This window comes from Narcine bancroftii, chromosome 9 (genome assembly GCF_036971445.1).
Source record: "Narcine bancroftii isolate sNarBan1 chromosome 9, sNarBan1.hap1, whole genome shotgun sequence".
Classification (NCBI taxonomy): domain Eukaryota; kingdom Metazoa; phylum Chordata; class Chondrichthyes; order Torpediniformes; family Narcinidae; genus Narcine; species Narcine bancroftii.
The window spans coordinates 78,174,640-78,194,462 of record NC_091477.1 but is presented as its reverse complement, the minus strand read 5'-3'; the positions used below and the strand labels follow the sequence as shown (position 1 = coordinate 78,194,462).

Sequence of the window (19,823 nt, the reverse complement as noted above, 5' to 3'; positions counted from 1 at the left end):
GGCCAGCTTCCATGCCCTCCTAGAATGGGGCCTACACAGCCGACCACTGTGACACATCGTTAGTGTGGGGATGGGTTGTTAGGGAGTGGGCACTGATTGTGGGTATCTACGGAGACACTTGTGAGCACCACAGCCCAGGGAGCATGGTGCCTTATTTAGTTACCACTGCATGCCTCAACCTTAGAGATGTGGTCTTGTCCTTCATGGGACTGGCAACCAGGAAAACAATCCAATTAGGCATTACCCTCCTGGAAGGTTCGGAGTACATGGAGTGGGGAGCACCCATTCAAGTTTTCAAAGCCGAGTCAAAGCTCAACGACATCACCCTGCTAGTGACTCTCAGAGACAGGTATACTCTCTGGAAAGAGCATTACGGGGTGGATGGGGCGGTGGAGTCTTGTGGGGGTGGAGCTTCATGTGAGCTGACCTGGACCAGCCTCCCGTCTGGTCGTGCCCCACAGGAAGTGACCCCTGACTAATCTATGTTTTGAGCTCTCCCAACCCCGCAGGAGAACACTAACCTTCAGGCTGCTCCTCCTTGATGTGAGGGTATACAAAAAGCTCATCAAAACACACTGCTGCAGTCCCATCAATCTGCCCTTTCACACTGCCCTGTAAACTGGGTTAGCAATTTGCCTAGTTAGCATCCAGTTACACAGCAGTTAGAAAGGGTCTGACCTGGTCAAACCCATTGGAATCCATCTGGGTCCCTGTCCTATCTCAAAGGTAGTTTGGCAACCCAGTTAAACTTACCTAGGTCACGTCCACAGGCAATTTAAACAGGAAAATGGCCAATCTGCTTAGCCCGATGACATTGGCGCTTGCATGCATGCGTCACTGGGCAGCCAGCACATCCGAACATCTGCTGTACTTCCAGTGAGTACGTGATGTGTCATTGTGGAGACTGGATCCCCCTTAAATCGCCTTGTTGGCGATTTAATAGGTACCCTGCAATTTGAAAGGTGCTTCCAGCTCCTTTGGCCCAGTAATTGCACCTGCGTCCCAGGAGGGCTACCCAGGTGATGCAGTTTAAAAGGTGCGACTGATTACACCCATCAAGACTTGTCACTTATGCAAAGAACACCTCACCAAAACAGCTAAGATCTGTTGCCATTGAAACCTAAACTCCAACATTAGATAGTCGATCGCATATTTTGTTATGTGCATTCCAGGTGCAGATTTTGTAATGGACGTTTGTTTTTAAATCATCCTGAGCTGTAGCAATAATGTCTTTAAACAAAATCAGGGAATTGGAGTTACAGATCACTGTTTCAAAGCTACAGTTAATAAGTCAAGTGTCACAGATCAAACACTCGAAAGAAACGTCTATATTTTGTTTCACAGTGTAACCCCAGCCGTCCCATTAACAGAAACAAATACCTCATGGGGTGGAGGCTTCAGGAGCTTTTATTTAAAATCACAAATTGGTTAACTTTCAGTCCTGACTCCTCCTGGCTATCATTACAGAGATGAAACACAAGCATTTGTGGCACCCGTTTAAAGAGAACATGAGCAGGAACGGCATCCTGGTGTCGGATGACAGCCCAGAAAACAGGGCATCCTGGGTACACCCTGGATATACATCTGTAGGCCTGTCCCCACCTCGCCACAGGATAGTATGGCATCTGGGCACTGTGCTTCAGGAGCCCCCAAGTGTGAGGCCAATGTGCGGGATATGCGCAAGCCAAGAGAGGGCTCTGGCACCCAATGACTTTGCATTGCCTGGTTGCAGACGTTAATCTGATTAATCAACTTTAATCAACAATTGGTGCTTAAGGACTACCTCGATGAAATTTAAAACAATAGCAAATACTAGAGAACCTCAGTAGGAGGTGAGTGGAGGAAAGCTTAAGGGAGATGTCAGAGGTAAGTTTTTTTATATACACAGAGTGTTGCCAGGGGTGGTGGTGGACGCTGGTACAACATGGTAATTTGAAAGACTCTGATTCGGCTGTGAGAGAAGGTCGAGACAGTTGTGGGGATGGTTTATATTGGCCAGAACAACATTTTGGGTAGAAGCAAGAACCTTGAGCTCATCTGAAAAGCATGTGACAATCTCCTCCTACCCATATCTCCTGATGAATACATGGGAGATCTCCTATTGCAACTTTGTAAAAACCTAGATTCCATATAAGGAATGAGATCAGATGAACCAGGCTATTAGAAAGAAATCCATGTCAGGGCTAGCAAAAAACACCATGGGAATTATTACATAAAAATCAGTCGTTATAAGCAGAAAATTTTATTTTGTACACATTTCATCCAAGAAATTGCCCTTATCCTCTGCTGTATAATACTCTACTCATTCCTACTTTGATCTAAACAGTTGTCTTGGAAACCGTTGACAGGCACAATAATGCAATCTTGTTTTTTTTTAACCTTTGGTTTTATGCACAGAAATAAATGTTTTGAATCAATATATGTAAGGTGAGTAGTTACATTGGCTTGGATTTTTTTCACCTCTTTTGCCTCTTGTTTATTTTCCATTCACTCACAGTGGGATGGTTTACTGCATTTATTAATAAAATAAAAACACGATTTTATATAATGCTTTTTCATTTGTCTCAGTAATGTCTGTAAAATTTTCATTTGCAGAGAATCGCTTAAGTGTCATTACTTCTTTTGAAACAAATGCATATCCCAATTTACTCAAAGCAGGGTCCCACAAACAGCAATGGGATGAAGGAGAAGATTTATGTGTTTTGGATAGTGTGGGCAACAAAAGCAAGGTGCATTCTGCTCTCAGTCATGCAGTATTCTTCAACGTCGACCCAGAGCACTAAACCAGGCAGCTTGATTTCCTCTTTGTGCCTGGTGCTAACTGAGCACACCTGACTTTGTTTAAGATCACAAGTAGGCAATTTAGCTGCTGAACCATGTTTCACCATTTATTCATATCTTGAGTGATTTGTAGCAAATCAATTTACCTAACTTAATTCTATATCCTGACACAAGCCCAATAAACAACTATTGCTGCTCTGATCAAATATTCAGTCCTGACTTGGAGCCACAATTAAAACAAATTAAAATCACCTGTGACGTTTGTGACTGATTAAGTGCCTTTTGTTACTGATTCTTGCTCTAATTTTGGGAGTCAATGCATTGGGCAGATGTGCAGTCACATTTACACCCTGATAAAAATGTAAACTTGTTTACTTCTGGTAAAATGTGTTGTGTCAATTTTATCCCCTTGAATTACAGAAAAAGTGTCCCAATATTAATTTGAACTAAATTTCAAACTATTCAGTAATTTGTAAATTCAACATAGTGTAAGGCCTCTCTCTCTGGTTACAGCACATTCTGATCTAGAATGTCACACAAATCTAAGGTTAAAGGTTAAATCATATAAGCTGTGCACCAGGTCCACTGTGACATTTTCACAAATCCTTTTAAAATGAATTCCTTACTTTTCAAAGTAATTTCTAAGTTCTGAGTGTTGTTAGAAAGGTCAACTAATGTAATGCTTTCAGTATTAACCTTACAAATAGTTTTTAAATCTTAAAATCTGTAACTTTCTTTCTGTTTGTCCTTTGGACATGAGCATTTACAGCCCATTCCTCACAAAACTGACTATTTTGAGCCATCTGTTCAACTTTAAATGGAATTAACAAGCAGGCCAGGTCTTTTCCTTTAAATTAGATCAGAGAAGCAGCATGACTTTTACAATCATCTGTCACCAACTCTATCATTTCCCATGTGACAGTTGAATTTGAACAGAACAATTCTAGATTGGCAGTCCAGGATCATAAAGATAAGACCCACCACATCCTGCTGTCATAAACTGGTAATCTTCAACATTAGTGATCCCTGGCTAAGTCTTTTTTTAGGACTTGAAAGAAGTGATGTATGTTCAAGTTTGTACATAGTAACACTGCAATACATTGGTGAAAGCAATTATTATCTTTTATGAGCAATTTCCTTTCTGATCAAGGGCATCATCATTATTGGACACACGGATGCTCATGCAAGCATCTCACTGGGTTTGTCCCCACTTGCTTAAGATGGAACTTATCACTTGGACTGTTGAGGTACAAAGCACAATTTTCTGAGATTATCAATCAAGGGAAAGACATTCTCAATTGAAAACTATCTAAGTTGGTTTGAAATTGACATTCCTATAGAATGACTTAAGTTTATTGTCAAGCATATAATTAAATGTTTTTTTTTAAAAAAGGTGTGATAAATCTGCACAAAGGCGAAATGAGGCAACTGATAGGTGATTCCAATGATCATCTTTGCTTCTAGGAAAAGGAATTGTCATCTGCTTAAAACATAAAATAAAACATGCAATATCTAAATATCCATTATGTATAACTTCCATGAAGGAAGTGAGAGCTTGGAGTCCTTGTAACTGAGACAAAGACTATAATCTCTCCTGACTAGGTTCAAATATAACAGAAAAAATAGGACCAGGGATGGATTGCATAAACCCTGGAAACAACTCCTCCTTTCAATTAAATGATTTCTAATCTTTGACATTAAGTCTATTTTCTTGCTCCATGCCACATCCTGCAACTCCCATTAATCCTCCAAATATATCAATCTCAATTTTACTTCATTTTATGGTTAAAAAAAAACTTAAAATAAACACAAGTCTCAAATGTAAATTCTCTAAGAATAAAAAACAATGAGAAAAATTAGAACCATGACTAAAGATTAAAGTTAAAGAAGAGGCATTCATTGACATTGCTTATCTACCTTTATATCTTTAAATCTAATTTCCCAATGTGTCAAAAAAAAAAATTCATCGGCGGTTGCAAGTGCTAAATGTCCCTGTGGTAAACCATTGTAATGCTGTGATTAGCTACTGCTGGCTAGACACGCCTTCCAAGATCCATCCTACCCACAACCCCTTGCATGCTCCCCATTCATTCTGCCAGGATCAGTCGACGAGGCTGGCTGCTGTTCCAGTCTATAGTCAGTAAAAGCCTATCACAGTAATTCTCAACTTTTTTTCTTTTCACACACATACCACTTTAAGTATTTCCTATGCCATCAGTGCTCTGTGATAAGTAAGGGATTGCCTAAGGTGGTATGTGAATGGGAAGGGAAAGTTGAGACCCAATTGTTACCGAAATATTTTGCTTGAGAAAAATTGCCATTGGCTCATTTCCTTTGGAGTTATGAAACCATGCACACAAGTCAATGAGGTATGATTAAAACAGTGGTTTTCAAACTTTTTCTTTCCACCCACATACCACCTTAAGCAATCCCCTTACTAATCATAGAGCATCTATGGCATAGGGAATACTTAAAGTGGTACATGAGTGGAAAGAATAGGTTGAGAATCACTGGCCTTTCGGTTTCACAACCTCAGTGTTTTGTGGTAATTTATGGCACATCAGTCCCACATTGTAAAATTTGCATGTTTTACACCTCTATCAAAATATGGTGTCATTAAAATCATTATATTGCCAAGACTAGTTTTTAACTAATTGTCAAATTTAATCATACTATGATCATTATTCCCCAAAAGATTCTTAACTATAGGGTGTGATAGATCCTATCACTAATGTGTACATGTACAGATTGTAGTGTAGGATGACTGTGATTGGCTGAGTGTGTAGCCACACCTACTGGCAGGTCTTAAAGGGTTGCTCCTCCTAGCCAGACCAGGTCATTCTGGACTGGTCAACCTGCATGTGATATGCTCCAGTCTTCTAGTTAATAAAAGCCTCGGTTTGGATCAACAAGCCTTTGATTCTTTCGACGTGCTTTACATACAGTTGCTAATTAAAATGATCTCATTGCACATGGATCAAAAATGATCAGTTCCTTTGTTGGCCCTCATTTCATTCTTAAGTGAATTCCACAAATTCAACCTACAAGATACTTTTATCGATTTGATTTGTTCAGTCAATGTGAAAAAGACTATCCCTTGGGATAGTTGAATTACCCTTATTCCATGATCCTTTAATGTGTTGATTTATGCTCTGTCAAACATTGTGATTACTTTTAAGGGCTTAATAAACTACTGCTGGCTGTGTTATCTCCACTTTGCAATTTTCTAGCTCCTAACATACTGATTCTACATCCAGATTTTCTCTGCAAAGATCCTTTTCTGACTCCAACCTTTATCACATCTGTTATTATCAGGGAAATCTTTCCACTTTTTACTTTTTTTTTTGTAACTTCTAAAAATAAAGTGCCCTGAAATATTTAGTTCCCAAACATAAATGACAGAAACTTAAAACTATAGATTCAGCAGATTTAGGATAAGAGGATCATACTCTAAATTGTATGAATGGGGCATTGTACATCTAACAGTACAAGAAAATAAATTTAATTTAACTGCAGACAAGAGCATTCAAGTCTAAGATCAATGGATTTTTCTCAGGTAGGGAGCATTAGGGGATGTAGGGCCTTTGTTCAGCCAAGGCTGCAAGGCCAATTGCTGTTAGTGATGTTGAGAATTTCCTGACATGACAAGAAGGTGCATTCTGAAGGAAATTTTTACCTCAACTTTAATCAACATCCATTGTGGCCAGGTCTCATGGAACCTGCTTGATTTGGTTGCTTTTGGCATTCAAGGAGCTTCTCGTAGTGCAACCTCAAACAGCAACCACCAAAAATGCAGGCAGCCTAACACTTTCTAGGCCAAGTACAACAGAATTAAACAAACCAAAATCTTTCCTTTCATATATGTTGTTCAACTGGCAAACAGGTGAAACTGTGTTAAATTATCATATTTTCAAAATTAAAATTTTGCTGATCTTTCCTGCAGCTCTTTTGTGTGGATTTGAACTCAATTGTCACATATATGCCAAGCAGTTCATCAAATGTCATTGGATATTGTTATCCCTACTCTCGTTTTGTATTGTTGATTTATTTGCATCTGCAACTATTCTTCTGTTGCCTTGCTATACCTCAATTAATCGGAGGTGGTTTCTGACATCCAAAAAAACATTAGTGGGCCTTCTTCCTCATGCGTGAAATTGCTTTTCTAACAGCACTGTTATGAGTTAATAAAAATTGATTCTTTTTTCTTCCTCCTGCTTTGCAGACAGTGTGGTGAAAAGACCAAGGGCTTGTCCTTTATAATGCAGCAGTGAGTTCTGTATGCGCCTGCTTATCAGGAATTGGTTCACTGACTCAAGATATCATACTAGTCACAGTTCAAGGAAACACGAGTATGATCCAGGGTGACTGACGAGTGTAAGTAATGCATCACTAGTGGTTTAACCAATAGGTTGAAGTTCCTAAAGGTACCCATCATTTTAGCTCACCTTTTGAAATCATTCGTCTTAAAGAAATATTATTTGGGATGCTCATCAAGAGGGATGTGAAACAAATTTACTTCATTGCTGAGTTGTAATGTTGTGGTATGATTGTTAGAGAGGCTCATATAATTAACCTTTTCACACAATAACTTTGTCATTATTGCAGGGTTTTTAAAGTCATGTACAATGTTTTAATTAGAATTCAATAATAAGAAAATAAACAACCTTATCAAGCATTTTATTACATCATTGCTGAATCTCTTAAATGTTTAGACATGCACTAAACTGAGTATCAAATAAATTTATGATGGGAATATAGATCGACTCCCTCCAATTACAGAACTGATCATTTGGTTTGTGTGTGTCACATTCACTGACCTTCACTGCTCTCTCCTTGAATAAAATTGCTTGAATTAAGTAATCTGAAGATAGAATATTTGATTAAAGAGGAAATGGCAATAAGGAGGATTATTTCTGACATTGCCCTCGGAGGGTTTGAAGGGGAGGCTTTGATATTTCCCTTGTCCAATTTCTTTCATCTTTCTTTTGGCTGATTTGGAACTACAAGTAAAAATCCAATTTAAGATCAGTTAACCAGCCTAATGCACTTGGGAATGTATCACTTAAAGCCTGTGTCAAATTTGTATACAGGCCAGAGCATCAAGATAAAAAAAAATTAAGAAAGCAGCCTTTATCCTCAAGGACCCCCCCACCACCCAGGCCAGGCCCTCTTCTACTAACACTCTGCTACTAATGGGGAAAAGGTACAGGAGCTTGAAAATGAGCACTTAGAGGCACAAGGACAGCTTCTTCCCCATTGCCATTAGATTCCTGAATGAACAACTTTCCCCCTCCCACCCCTAAAGCCCTGAAAATTATTTCAGAGAGGTGTCCAGTTTTCCTGTGAACCTGCCTCTGCTATGATCTCTGCCAGTGCACTCAAAACCCAAGCCTAAATGTCTCCAAACATTTTCATTCTGCCCTTTTGGATTATTTTGCCATTCACCTCTTGCGTTTATGGCCAACACCAATGACTAATGAATTGGTGTTTATTTTAAGCTTCCTGTGATAACTTAGATGATAAAGTTTAACTCAGCATTTTCCTCAGAAATAATTAACTTTGATCAGAGATTCTCATTCAGGAGTGACATGTAAAATGGAAAATACATGTGGGCTAGTACCGTATCCATGCAGGGCAAGGCAAAGGGATGGATGCTGATGTGTGCTTTGTCAATTATGCATTTATATTGTGAGCATATCTTCTTGATACCTTCTCAATGTTCTCTGCAATAACTGTTGTCAACATATCCGCTTTTTAAAAAAAAAAATTGTGGTGTCCAAGAAATAGATTTCCAATTTATTTTAAAAATTCTACTTTGAAAAACATGACAAAATATGAGAGATAGCTAAATAGCCCCCCCCCCCTTCCAAATGTGCCCTGAAATTCAAGTAGAATGTGGCTAATTTGATGTTGGCCTCAGCTCCATTCTCCTGTTTGCTCTCTTGTCTTTTTATCCAGATCTTTTTAGTTTAGCCTACAGTACGTGCAACAATTCCATCTCTACAGGCATCTCACATACAGAACTCCAAAGATCCAAAACTCAGAGAATAAATTCTTCCACATTTCAAACTATGAAATTATGCCCCACACTTTGAACTTTCCCTATGATTGGAAGCATCTTTTCAGAATCAACCCCATCTTGATTGATCAATAGGTTTCAAAAATATCATCTCATATTGTTTGATACCCATTGAGCCAAAGCAACTCAGCCTTTCCTCTTTGGATGACCCCTCTCTCCAGGAATTAGCCCAGACAATACTTTCTGAACTGCTTCCAATGCAAATGAATGATCAAAATAAGAAGATCAAAACTGTATTTAGAACCCCACCAATGATTTAATTTGGGAGATGCACTGTACACTTAATTTTCCTTTCATAAACCAACACTGGCTCAAATTGATTGTTATATGATTTTTTTTTTAAATGGGTTCCAGCATTCACCCACTGACAATTATTAGGCGAACAGGCTTATAGTTTCCTACTTGTGGTAAGTTACATCTGATTATCAAAATTGTGCCAGGCAACAACCATCTCCAACAATGAAGCATCTGACCTCTTAAATTCGACATTCAATGGTATTACGTTCAGCGAATTCCTGGCCATCACCATCCTGGGGTTTATTGCTGATCAGTCACCATCCTGAAATTCAGCACTGACCAGCAACTCAAAGTGGATCAGCCATATGTCTATTATAACCACAAGTGAGTGGTTATCCTTTTGCCAAGTGACTCACCTTCTGACATTTGAAACCACAAGCACCATTTATAAAGCATTAGTTGGGATCATGATGGAATGGTATTGAGTTTCCTGGATGACTTCAGCTTCAATGACTGTCAAGGAGGTTGATGGCATCAATGCCATCATTACCATAAACATTCATTTCCTTCATTACAGGGAACAGTAGCAGTCATATGAACCATCTGTAAAAATGCACTACAGTTAATCAGCTTGGCTCCTCAATTAACACTCAAAAACTCAAAAAAGGCCAAGATATGGGAACACGAGAACATCATCAATTCTAGTTCATATCCTTCAGATGCTGAAGAGCACAGAATAAAGAAACAAGAGAAAGTCCACAATCCAAATTCATGCATAAATAAATGATTCTAAGTTTTCCCCTATATTGTATATGTTCAAATATGGCTTTCCTTTTTACCACTGGGTCAATTCACCAATCTAGCCAAAGGGCAATTATTGTAAAATAGTGTGCTTGTCGCAAAGTGCTACTCACGGAGCTTATGAAAAGAAGTGACATCCACGCTGTAGAGCCAAGTTCAATACTGATGTATTCCGGACTTTACTCTATACTTTTCTACACTCTCGCTCCTATCACTTGGGCCAGAAGGGACGTCATCAGATCGGACAAAAACCCGCCCCGTGTGCAGGCAATTTTTTCCGTGGTTGTAGCCGTGCGTCCGCCATTTTGGGAGTTGGTTCACTTGTCAACAAGTGGGTCGTCACGTGCTGAGATTTTCTAGATGCTGAGCTTAACTTCCTCTTGTGGTGGCTTGATATTGGGAGGCTAGAAGTATTTATTGTCTGCATTTCATGTCAGGATGCCTTCTCTTGCTGCCACATGCCAACCTCCATTATACTCCCAAAAATCAGCAATTTCACACTTTCCAATCACATTACTAACATCTTCCCTCGCGCTTTGTCTGTCTATTTCATCCAATTTTTCCTTGAATTCTTGAAAGAATGAAGCCACATCTGTCAATCAGGGCCTTGAAATTGCTGTTCAAGTAAGAGAGAAGCAGGTATCAAAGAAAATTTGATTGTTAACATTATAATTTAATACACTAATTAAATTGACAATAACTAACTCACTATAAAACAGGAAAAAGTTACTTGATATATCTAGCTCTCCACCCAGATACTTAACTTCTAATATCTCAAATTCATAGTCTATTTAAAAAAAAAAGAGAGTACCAGCATGTCATATGCCCTTCCAGTCCATGCTCAAATACACCGACAAAACCCATACATTTTTGGAGGGTGTGAGGAAGCTGAAACACCTGGAGGAAACCCATGTAGATATGGGAGAACATACAAACTCCTTTCAGATTGTTCCTTATCCGAGCCACAGTGGCTGGCGATGTAACAGTGTTGCCTTAATTGTGTGCCACCCATGCTGTTCTGCACAGGTGAATTTCTCAAGGTGTGAATGTCAGCACGATTAATACGTGATTCTGCTTCCATTACTCATCTATTAATTTGGATTAGTATTTGTTTCAGGTCAGTTATAACTAGGAGAAACACAAAGGTCTGCAGGCGCTATGATTGAAGTAAAAACACACTGAAATGCTGGAGGAACTCAGCTGGTATTTTCAGTGTTCATAGGAGACAAAGATATATTGCTGATGTTTCGAGCCTGAGCCCTTCTTCAAAGAATAAACAAAATAAGCCAGAAGCAGGAAATCTCAGAACGTCTTTGAATTCAGACAATGCTGGCTGGGAGAGGAATCCAGACCAACAAAAGGCGTTGAATGGATGTGATACAGGACAGGGTATAAATTGATCATGTTTGTGTGAAAGGTGATGGAATGGTGAGACACAGCTAGGAGAAGGTGACAGGGGGAAGAAGGAGGGTTTAACAAAAGCCAGAGAGTTTGATATTAATGCCATCCATTTCGAGGGTGCCCAGTCGGAAGATGAGGAGTTGTTCCTCCAATTTACAGGTGGTCTCAGTCTGACAGTGCACGAGACCATGGACAGTCATGTGAGCAAGGGAATGAGATGGAGAATTTAAATGGGTGGCCACTTGGAGATCCACACTAAAAGCGATCTCCCAGTCTGTGTCCAGTCTCTTCGACGCAAAGGAGACCACAACGGGAGCACTGGAGGCAGTAAACGACCCCTGCAGATTCACAAGTGAAATGTTGCTTCACTAGGAAGGACTGTTTGAAGTCCTGAATGGTGGTGAGCGAGTAGGTGTGGGCACAAGTGGAGAATTTCCTGTGGTCAAAGGGATAGGTCCCAATGGGATGATTGGTGGGGAGAGAGGAGTGATTAAGGGAGTCATGGAGGGAGTAGTCCCTGGGAAAGTAGAGGGGAATATTGTATGTGTCTAGTGGTGGAATCATGTAGTAGGTGGCAGAAATGGTGGAGAAAGATGTGTTGGATGTGGAGGGTGGTGGGGTCGTAGATGAGGACAAAGGGAATGCTGTTCTTATTGTATGTGGGGGCGGAGAAGCCCAGAACAGATGTGTGGGCAATGGAGGATATGTGGGAGATTGCCAAGTCGATGGTGGTAGAGGGAAAGCCATGTTGTTTGAAGAAGGAGGACATCTCTAATGATCTGGCATGGAAGACCTCATCCTGGGTGCAGATGCAATGGAGATGGAGGAATTGAAAGAATGGGATGAAATTCTTACAGAGGACAGGGTGTAGTTGAGGAGGCTGTGGAAGTTGGTTGGTATATAGAAGATGTCTGTTGAGATCTCCTGAGATGGAGACAGAGAGAGATCGAGGAAAGGGAGTGTTGCTTGAGATGGACCAAGTGAATTTGAGGTCAGGGTGGAAATTGGCAGCAAAGTGGATGAAAGGCAACGAGTACATGAGGCAGTAATGAAATAGTCATCAATGTAGCAGAGGAAGTGTTGAGGAGCCTTACCTCTATTGGCTTGTAGCATGGATTCCTCCACATAGCCAATGAAAGCACATGCATAACTGGGCCCATGCAGGTAACTATAGCTACCCCTTTAACCTGGAGAAAGTAGAATGTCAAAGGAGAAATTATTGAGAGTGAGGACAAGTTCTGCAAGCTAGGGTAGGGTTGTGGTGGAGGGAGACTGCTTGGGTCTATTGTCCAGAAAGAAACAAAGACTTTGAGGCATAGAGATAGGATATCCATGGTAACGTGAGGCAATCGAGATCAGAGAACTGGAAGTTATTGAAGTGATTGAGGGCATGTGAAATGTCCTGGATGTAGTTGGAGAGGGACTGGACCAGGGGGGACAAAACAGTGTTGAGGTAAACGGAGACCAATTCGGTGGGGCAGGAGCATATGGGTCTGTTGGGACAATTGGGTTTTTGTATCTTGGATAGGAGATAGAAACAGGTAGTACAGGGTTGGGAAACAATAAGTTTGGAGGCTGGCCCAGGGAGGTGACCAGAAGCAACGAGTTCAGAGATGGTGCATTATACAGTGGTTTGGTGAGTTTTGGTGGGGTCCTATTGGAGGGGTAAGTAAGAGGAGGTGTCTGAGAGTTGTTGCCTGGCTCCGGCCAGATAGAGGTCAGTTCGCCAGACCACAACAGCACGACCTTTGTCTGCAGGTTTGACGGTGAGGTTCAGATTGGTGTGGTTAGAGTGGAGGGTCAGGCATTCTGATGGGGAGAGATTGGAATGAGTGAGATGAGTAGTGAAGTCGATATGGTTGATGCCACGGCCGCAGCTGGGAATAACAGTCCAGAGCAGGCAGAAGACCAGAATAAGGTGTCCAAGAGGAGGAAGAAGGTTTAAAGCATGAGAAGTAGACTTTTTCATAGTGGAAGATATGTGGAAGGGCCCGAAGGGTCGTTAGTGCTGTATTTCTTCTACGAGATATGCTGAACATTTGTGTGCTCCAAATACCAACCTAAATGCTGTTTCTCCATTTTAAACCTTCTGTCGTGGGAGAGATTACTGAGCAAGGATGGAGTTAAAGCCTCTTTCAAAAGATGCACCATCCCCATTCAGTCCAGGAAGCCACTCATCCATGAGCACTTAAAATGGAGAAGCAGCATTTAGGTTGGTATTTGGACCACACAAATGTTCAGCATATCTCGTAGAAGAAATATAGCACTAACGACCCTTCGGGCCCTTCCACATGTCTTCCGCTATGAAAAAGTCTGCACCTCCTATTTTTCTCCCTTTGTTACCTCACAGAACTGCTGTGAAAGCAAATCATGTTTGATTTTCACAGCAAGCCTCAGTAGTAAAGTAAGATAGATGGATGGAAGTGCAAGGTAAAATATAGAGAACAGATATATAGATGAAATCAAATTTAGGAGGGTGCTAAGTGGAAAGCTGGTTAAAAGAGCAGAATTGAAATGATTGGCCATTGGGAGGTCGCCACTATTGCTCAATGAAATAATCTGCCAGTCTGCATCCAGTTTCTGCAGTGAAGCGGAGGCTACAATGGGATCACTGGATGCAGTAGATGACCTCTGCAGATTCACAAGTGTTGCTTCCCTCGAAAGCGATATTCCCTCTAATTTTTAGAAATCAGTGTGCACAAAAATTTTACATTGGGCAATTTTTTTCCCCCCTTGACAAAAGGTATATGCGCACTGGATGCTTGTGCAAATGTAAATTTGAAATAGTTTCACGATAATTATTTTAGCTAACTAACCTTTTGTACGCACATTAATTTCCTTTGTGCACTGGTTGCAAAGCGTGTGTATGCATGCACACGCACACAGCTTGGGGGGGGGGGGGGGAGACAGCCCTTGGAAGGACTGTTTGGTGCCTTGAATGGTGGTAAGGGAGGAAATGTGGGCTCAAGTGTAGCATTTCCTGCCATCACATGAGAAGGGATGAATGGATGAGGGAGTCATGGAAGGAGCATTCTATGTGGAAGGTAGAGAGGGGAGGAGAGGGGAATTGAGGTGGGATCAGAGTTTAGGTGCCAGAAATTGCAGAGGATAATATTTTGGATGCAGAGGCTGATGGGGTGGTAGGTGAGGACAAGGGGTATCCTGTCATTGTTGCATCCAGGGCAGAGGGCCAGAGAAAATGTGCAAGAAATAGACGAGATGTGGGTCAGGGCTAAGTAGAGGGGAAGCCATGATTTTTGAAGAAGGACAACATCTCAGATGTGCTGGAGTGGAAGACTTCTTGGGAGCAGATATGATGGAAAAATTGAGAGAAAGGAATAGAATTCTTACAGCGGTCAAGGTGTGAAAAGGTATAACTGAGGCTCCACATCCAATATATTATCCTCTGCAATTTCTGGCATGTACAATACGATCCCAACATCTTCCTCTCTCCTCCTTCTGCAGGGATCATTCCCTCCATGACCCCCTCCTTCACTCAACTCTTCCCTCTAATCCCCCAGTGACTGCAGGAAATATGAGACACACCCAGATCTCCTCCCTAACCATCATTCAGAGTCTAAAACAGTCCATTCAAGTGAAGCAATATTTGTCAATCTGCAGAGTTCAGTTGTGGCCTCTTCTACTTCAGAGAGACTGGATGCAGACTGGGTGGTGCTTTGTTGAGCACTTTTGCTCTATCCACCGCAAATAGCGGGGACATCCCACTTCACTTTTTCACCTCATTCACACATGACACATCTCTCCATGGCCTCGTGCAATGCTAAACCGAGGCCACCTGCAAACTGGAGGAACAACACCTAATATTCCATCTGAGCATCTCCAACCAGATGGCATTAACTTCGACATCACCAGTTTCCATTAGGCCCCTCTTCTGTATCTCTCTCTTTCCTAATTCCTCTGTATTCCTTCCTCAGCTCCCCACCCTCTTCCATCTCCATCCAGAGAGCTATCCCCTCCCTCTATCACTTCTCTGCTTTTTAAAAATTCTGCCCTGCCACCCATAGCCACCTAAGTATTCTTGCCTGTTGGCCTTTGCTCCTCTCCCTGCCCCTTCTTTCATACTCCCTCACCTTTTCATTCAGAAGCCTGTCTACATTTTGCTCATACATTGGCAAAAAGCTTAGGCCCGAAACATTGGCTATATATCTTTGCCTCTTAGGGACTCAACAGGATCTGCTGAGTTTCTCCAGCACTTTTGTGTATTAAGCTACAATTACAGTGTCTGCAGACTTTCTTGTTTAATTCTCATGGAATGAATAATCTAAAAGGAACAGCTGACAACTGAAATGCATTAATTATATTCTTCAATTTAGTTTTTGCATTCTGCTCGAATAAGGAGAAATAAACTTCAAACACAGTCCCGAATATTCCAATTTCCTCCCACTTCGCACTGTAATTTACGACCCCCAAGTGAAACTGCAGGAATTGGCCCATTTTGCAACATGAGACTTGTGAGAAGGCAATTAGGTTTGTGGAAATGAAATGTGATTTCTGCGGCCTGCCTGAGCAGCCAGAGAGAACAATTCAAACCTGCAATCCCTGCTGATTATAATTGCCTGTTAGTGACTTTACTGGAAAAGCCCGCCAGGTTATTTAAACAGGGCAGGACAATAAAATATTCTCCAAAACTTGTCAATAAATGTAATGTGCATGAATTACTTTTCTTCCTATTAGAACAAATTACCTTCTCAAGATTTTCTTGTCTCTTAAATAAAACTTTCCAATTACTGGAACAAAAACAGCTGATGATCAATATTCTGCCAACATGATATTCCACTACTCAATAACATTATGCATATTCTGCTATGTCATTGCTGTAGTTCAACAGGTAATGCTTTGGTTTTTTGAGTCAGGAGGACATGGATTCAAATCCAACTCTGGAAACTCAAGACCAGAATGCAAGGCTCTTGCTCCAGTACAATATTTTCTTCTTCTGAGGTGATACATCAAGCTTGATAATAAAGTTTCTACTTAGGTGTATTGACAAGGTACCAAGTAATGACAACAGGGAAGGGGAAGGTGGATTGTTTCACATTCTGTCTGTTAGGCTTCTTTGATTTGATCTTTCTCAGTGACATTGTCAATGCTCCTTTTCCATTTTGTTGTCCAGTGCCAAGGATCCCAATTTATTTTTAAGGAGGCTTTGAGAACATCTTGGAAACTTTTCCCCAGTCCATCTGATAACCTCTTTCAGAAGCGGAAGTCAGTGTAGAGCATCTGTTTCATGAATTAGGTGTTAGGGATATTAACAATGCAACTTGCTCAAGAGAACTGACTGAATTAAATGATGTCTCCATTGCTAGAGATGTTGGCCCAAGAGAGAACATGACGTGGGGTTCACTTACCCTGCCAATAGATTTGGATGATTTACTCCAGGGGTGGCCGATCTTTTTTTTTAAAATAAAACTTATATTCCACCTTAAATAATCTCTTTGCCATAAGTGGTCTGTGATTAGTAAGGGATTGCTTATGGTGGTATGTGAGTGAGAAGAAAAAGTTTGAAAACCAGTTTTAATCATACCTAATTGACTCGTTATGTGCACGGGCTCTTAACTCCAAAGGAAATGGGCCAATGACAATTTTTATCAAGTAAAATATTTCAGTAAGTATTCGGTCTAAAGCAGTGATTCTCAACCTTCCCTTCCCACCCACATACCACCTTAAGCAATCCCTTTCCAATCATAGAACACGTATGGCATAAAGAATACTCAAGGTGGAATGTGTGTTTTTAAAAATGGTTGCCCATCCCTGATTTACACAGATAGCCTTTGGTCACATCTCTCCAGTGACTTGAGGTGCCTGCTCTCAGTGGCCTGTCCATCTCTCAAAAGCCTGCCACAAGACAGAAATCATTGCAGCCTGATAGACCATAAGTTTTGTGCTGTGCACAAGGTCTTGATATTCAAGCACCTGTTTCCGAAAGGGCTGCTGCACTGACAGAGGGGAAGTCTCTCAGGCAGAATAAATGGAGGCTCCATTAATCCTAGTAGATTGACACAAAGGTGTTACTTTAAAGAAAAAGTATCTTGGCCAGTAGGTGTTATCACCAAATACTTAATTTATCCTCACAGGAGAATCCCTTCACCTCAGCACTTAATCTCCCAAACCTGTCTTAAGAGAACAATATTGGAATCAAAAGCATTATACAATACTGAAGGTCTGGTTTTGCAGTACGGCTGATAAAATTACAACAAGATATCGTTACCTTTATACTTTATTGATGCCAGCAAGTTAACATCCCTTGAATCCGTGCAAGGTCAGTCAGCTTCCTCTGAGTGCCAACATTTTCCACCCTCATCATTTCTCTTTTCTTTGTTATTTACCAATTGAGATGGGCTTCACATTTCACCATGTTAAACTCTATCTATATCATTTTTACTTCCTCAGGTCTCCCTGAGAATAATTCTTTAGTCATCAAATTGTAAAGTCATAAAAGATCACAGTGCAGGCAGGGGCCATTTGACTCATCGCAGCTGTGCCAATTCTTCACAACAGCAATCAAAAATTGAAATTAATCCCACTGCTCCAAGCTTTTCTATAGTCTTTTCCATTTTTGTTTCAAATGTTTATCCAATTATCCCTAAAAGCCATTTTATTGGAATGATATTTTGCAGTGAAATTGCTGAACACACATTTTTGATAAACATCAAGCATAATGTACAAAATGCTGCAAATTTCAATCCACTGACAAAGCAGACAATTGAAAAACTGAGGGAAAGAAAAGGGAAATTGCATTAAGTGCAAATGTGTCTTTTTCTTAATGGAGAGCAACAGTTAAATGTCTGATTGAGAGATTTTCTGAGGAACATTATTGTTGGTAATAATCTGTTCATTTTCAATATGTTACCATGAGCATTTCCACAATGAGCAACCTGGGATATCATGCAAACCAAACACAACAACAATGAAGGACTAAGGTTTGATGTCTCAACAATAATTAATTGGTAGAAGCTGGAATGATGCTTTTGCCATTTCATTTAGTCACACAATTATCAATTATAATATGATCCCAGTATCTGTTTCCTCTGAAAGGTGCTGTGCGAATGAACAAGGTTGTGATTAATCGGAGGTTTTTCTGACATAGCTCAAACACAAGGCTCACGTATAAACATGGAGAAGCGTCAGAGGAAGCAGAAGCTGAGTCAATGGCCTAGAACTATAATTTGAGGCATGGATTTTATTGCTGCGAAATGAGAAATGAGAGCTGCAGCTGACACAAAGGAAGTTTGACAGTGCCCATAATGACTGGAGAACATCCTGCCTGGAACATACCCACTATTCATATTCAGTGGCCATCCCAGACATTAAAATCTTCCACTTCCTTTTGCCTTCAGAATTATTTGAGCAGTGTATATTCATTGTCTTGTACATTAAGTTAGTACAACTATTATATCACTGTTACCTGATTATGTAATTAATTATTGCAAAATTGCATGTACTATGCAACAAGTTCAATTGACATACTGAAATAGATAGTGCTTTCTTAGTGCTCTTGGTCTAAGTTGTGCATAACTTCACTGTACAATGACAAGAAAATGACCATCTACCTTTGTTATTTACTTGCTCCTGCATTTCATCACAGGCTTCCCTGCACAACCTCCCTTCCCACCCCTCAACTCACATCCCACTACATTGTGAAGGTGAAAGATTAGGAACAATAAGCAGGGAGGGAAAGGGCACGTGAAGAAGTCTACCTGGTTGAAGACTTTGCAGACTGCGAACCCAGGCAAGTCTTAGCTCTGAAAAGAAGCAAAGGAGGGATTAGTTCAGGTTTCAATGAGCATTATCCAATCCACTTCTGTTAGCAAGTTTGTCCTGGTGAACGGATAGATTTCCAATGTGATGCTATAGCTTAAAAAGACACAAAAACCTTTGGAACCCGAGAGAAAACAAGTGGGTTGAAATGACACAATGGGAAAAGCAAAACCATAGCTGTTGAGTCATTAAACTCCACCTGTCATTGTTCTGCCCAAAGCATTAGAGAGCCCAGTACCAGGTCTTCTGAGACCATTCATCAGCGCCCATTTACATTAATCCAAGAGAATCCCATCTCATTCTTTCATTGTTCTGCTTCACCTTTAAAAACTAACACCAACTTTCCACAGACAGCAAAAACTCATTTTAAGTACTCACCTTCTGACCTCCTTGCACTGCAATTGGCTTCATGCTGTCTTCTTCTCAATGACAAGCTGCAGAACTGCATGAACGATCTTCAAATATCTCAAGGAACCAGGCTGGCTGGAATGCAGAGGCCTTAAAAGGCCAGGATCCCTCCAGGGTCAAGGTCAGAAATGGGGAGTAAGGGCTGGGATCCTATGTAGACTGAAGCTCAGGTGATTGAGAAGTCTCATACTGTCCATACTACTGGCGAATGTTCATTCATTATAAAAAAAATTGATTACTTCAAGGCAAGAATGCTTTTTCAGAGATAGATGAGACAAATCTCAGTTGTTGCTGCATCGAGACCTGGCTAACAGAGAAGAATAGACACTGTGATCTAACC

At 40.7% G+C, this 19,823-nt stretch overlaps 1 long non-coding RNA gene across 1 annotated transcript; it reads left to right on the top strand.

Annotated features, from left to right (window-relative positions):
• Positions 1-261: 261 nt before the first annotated feature.
• Positions 262-18,400, top strand: LOC138743090 (uncharacterized). The gene is made up of 3 exons (XR_011344650.1): positions 262-349; positions 7,004-7,155; positions 18,353-18,400. It is a non-coding gene; the product is annotated as an uncharacterized lncRNA (long non-coding RNA).
• The last annotated feature ends 1,423 nt before the right edge of the window (positions 18,401-19,823 follow it).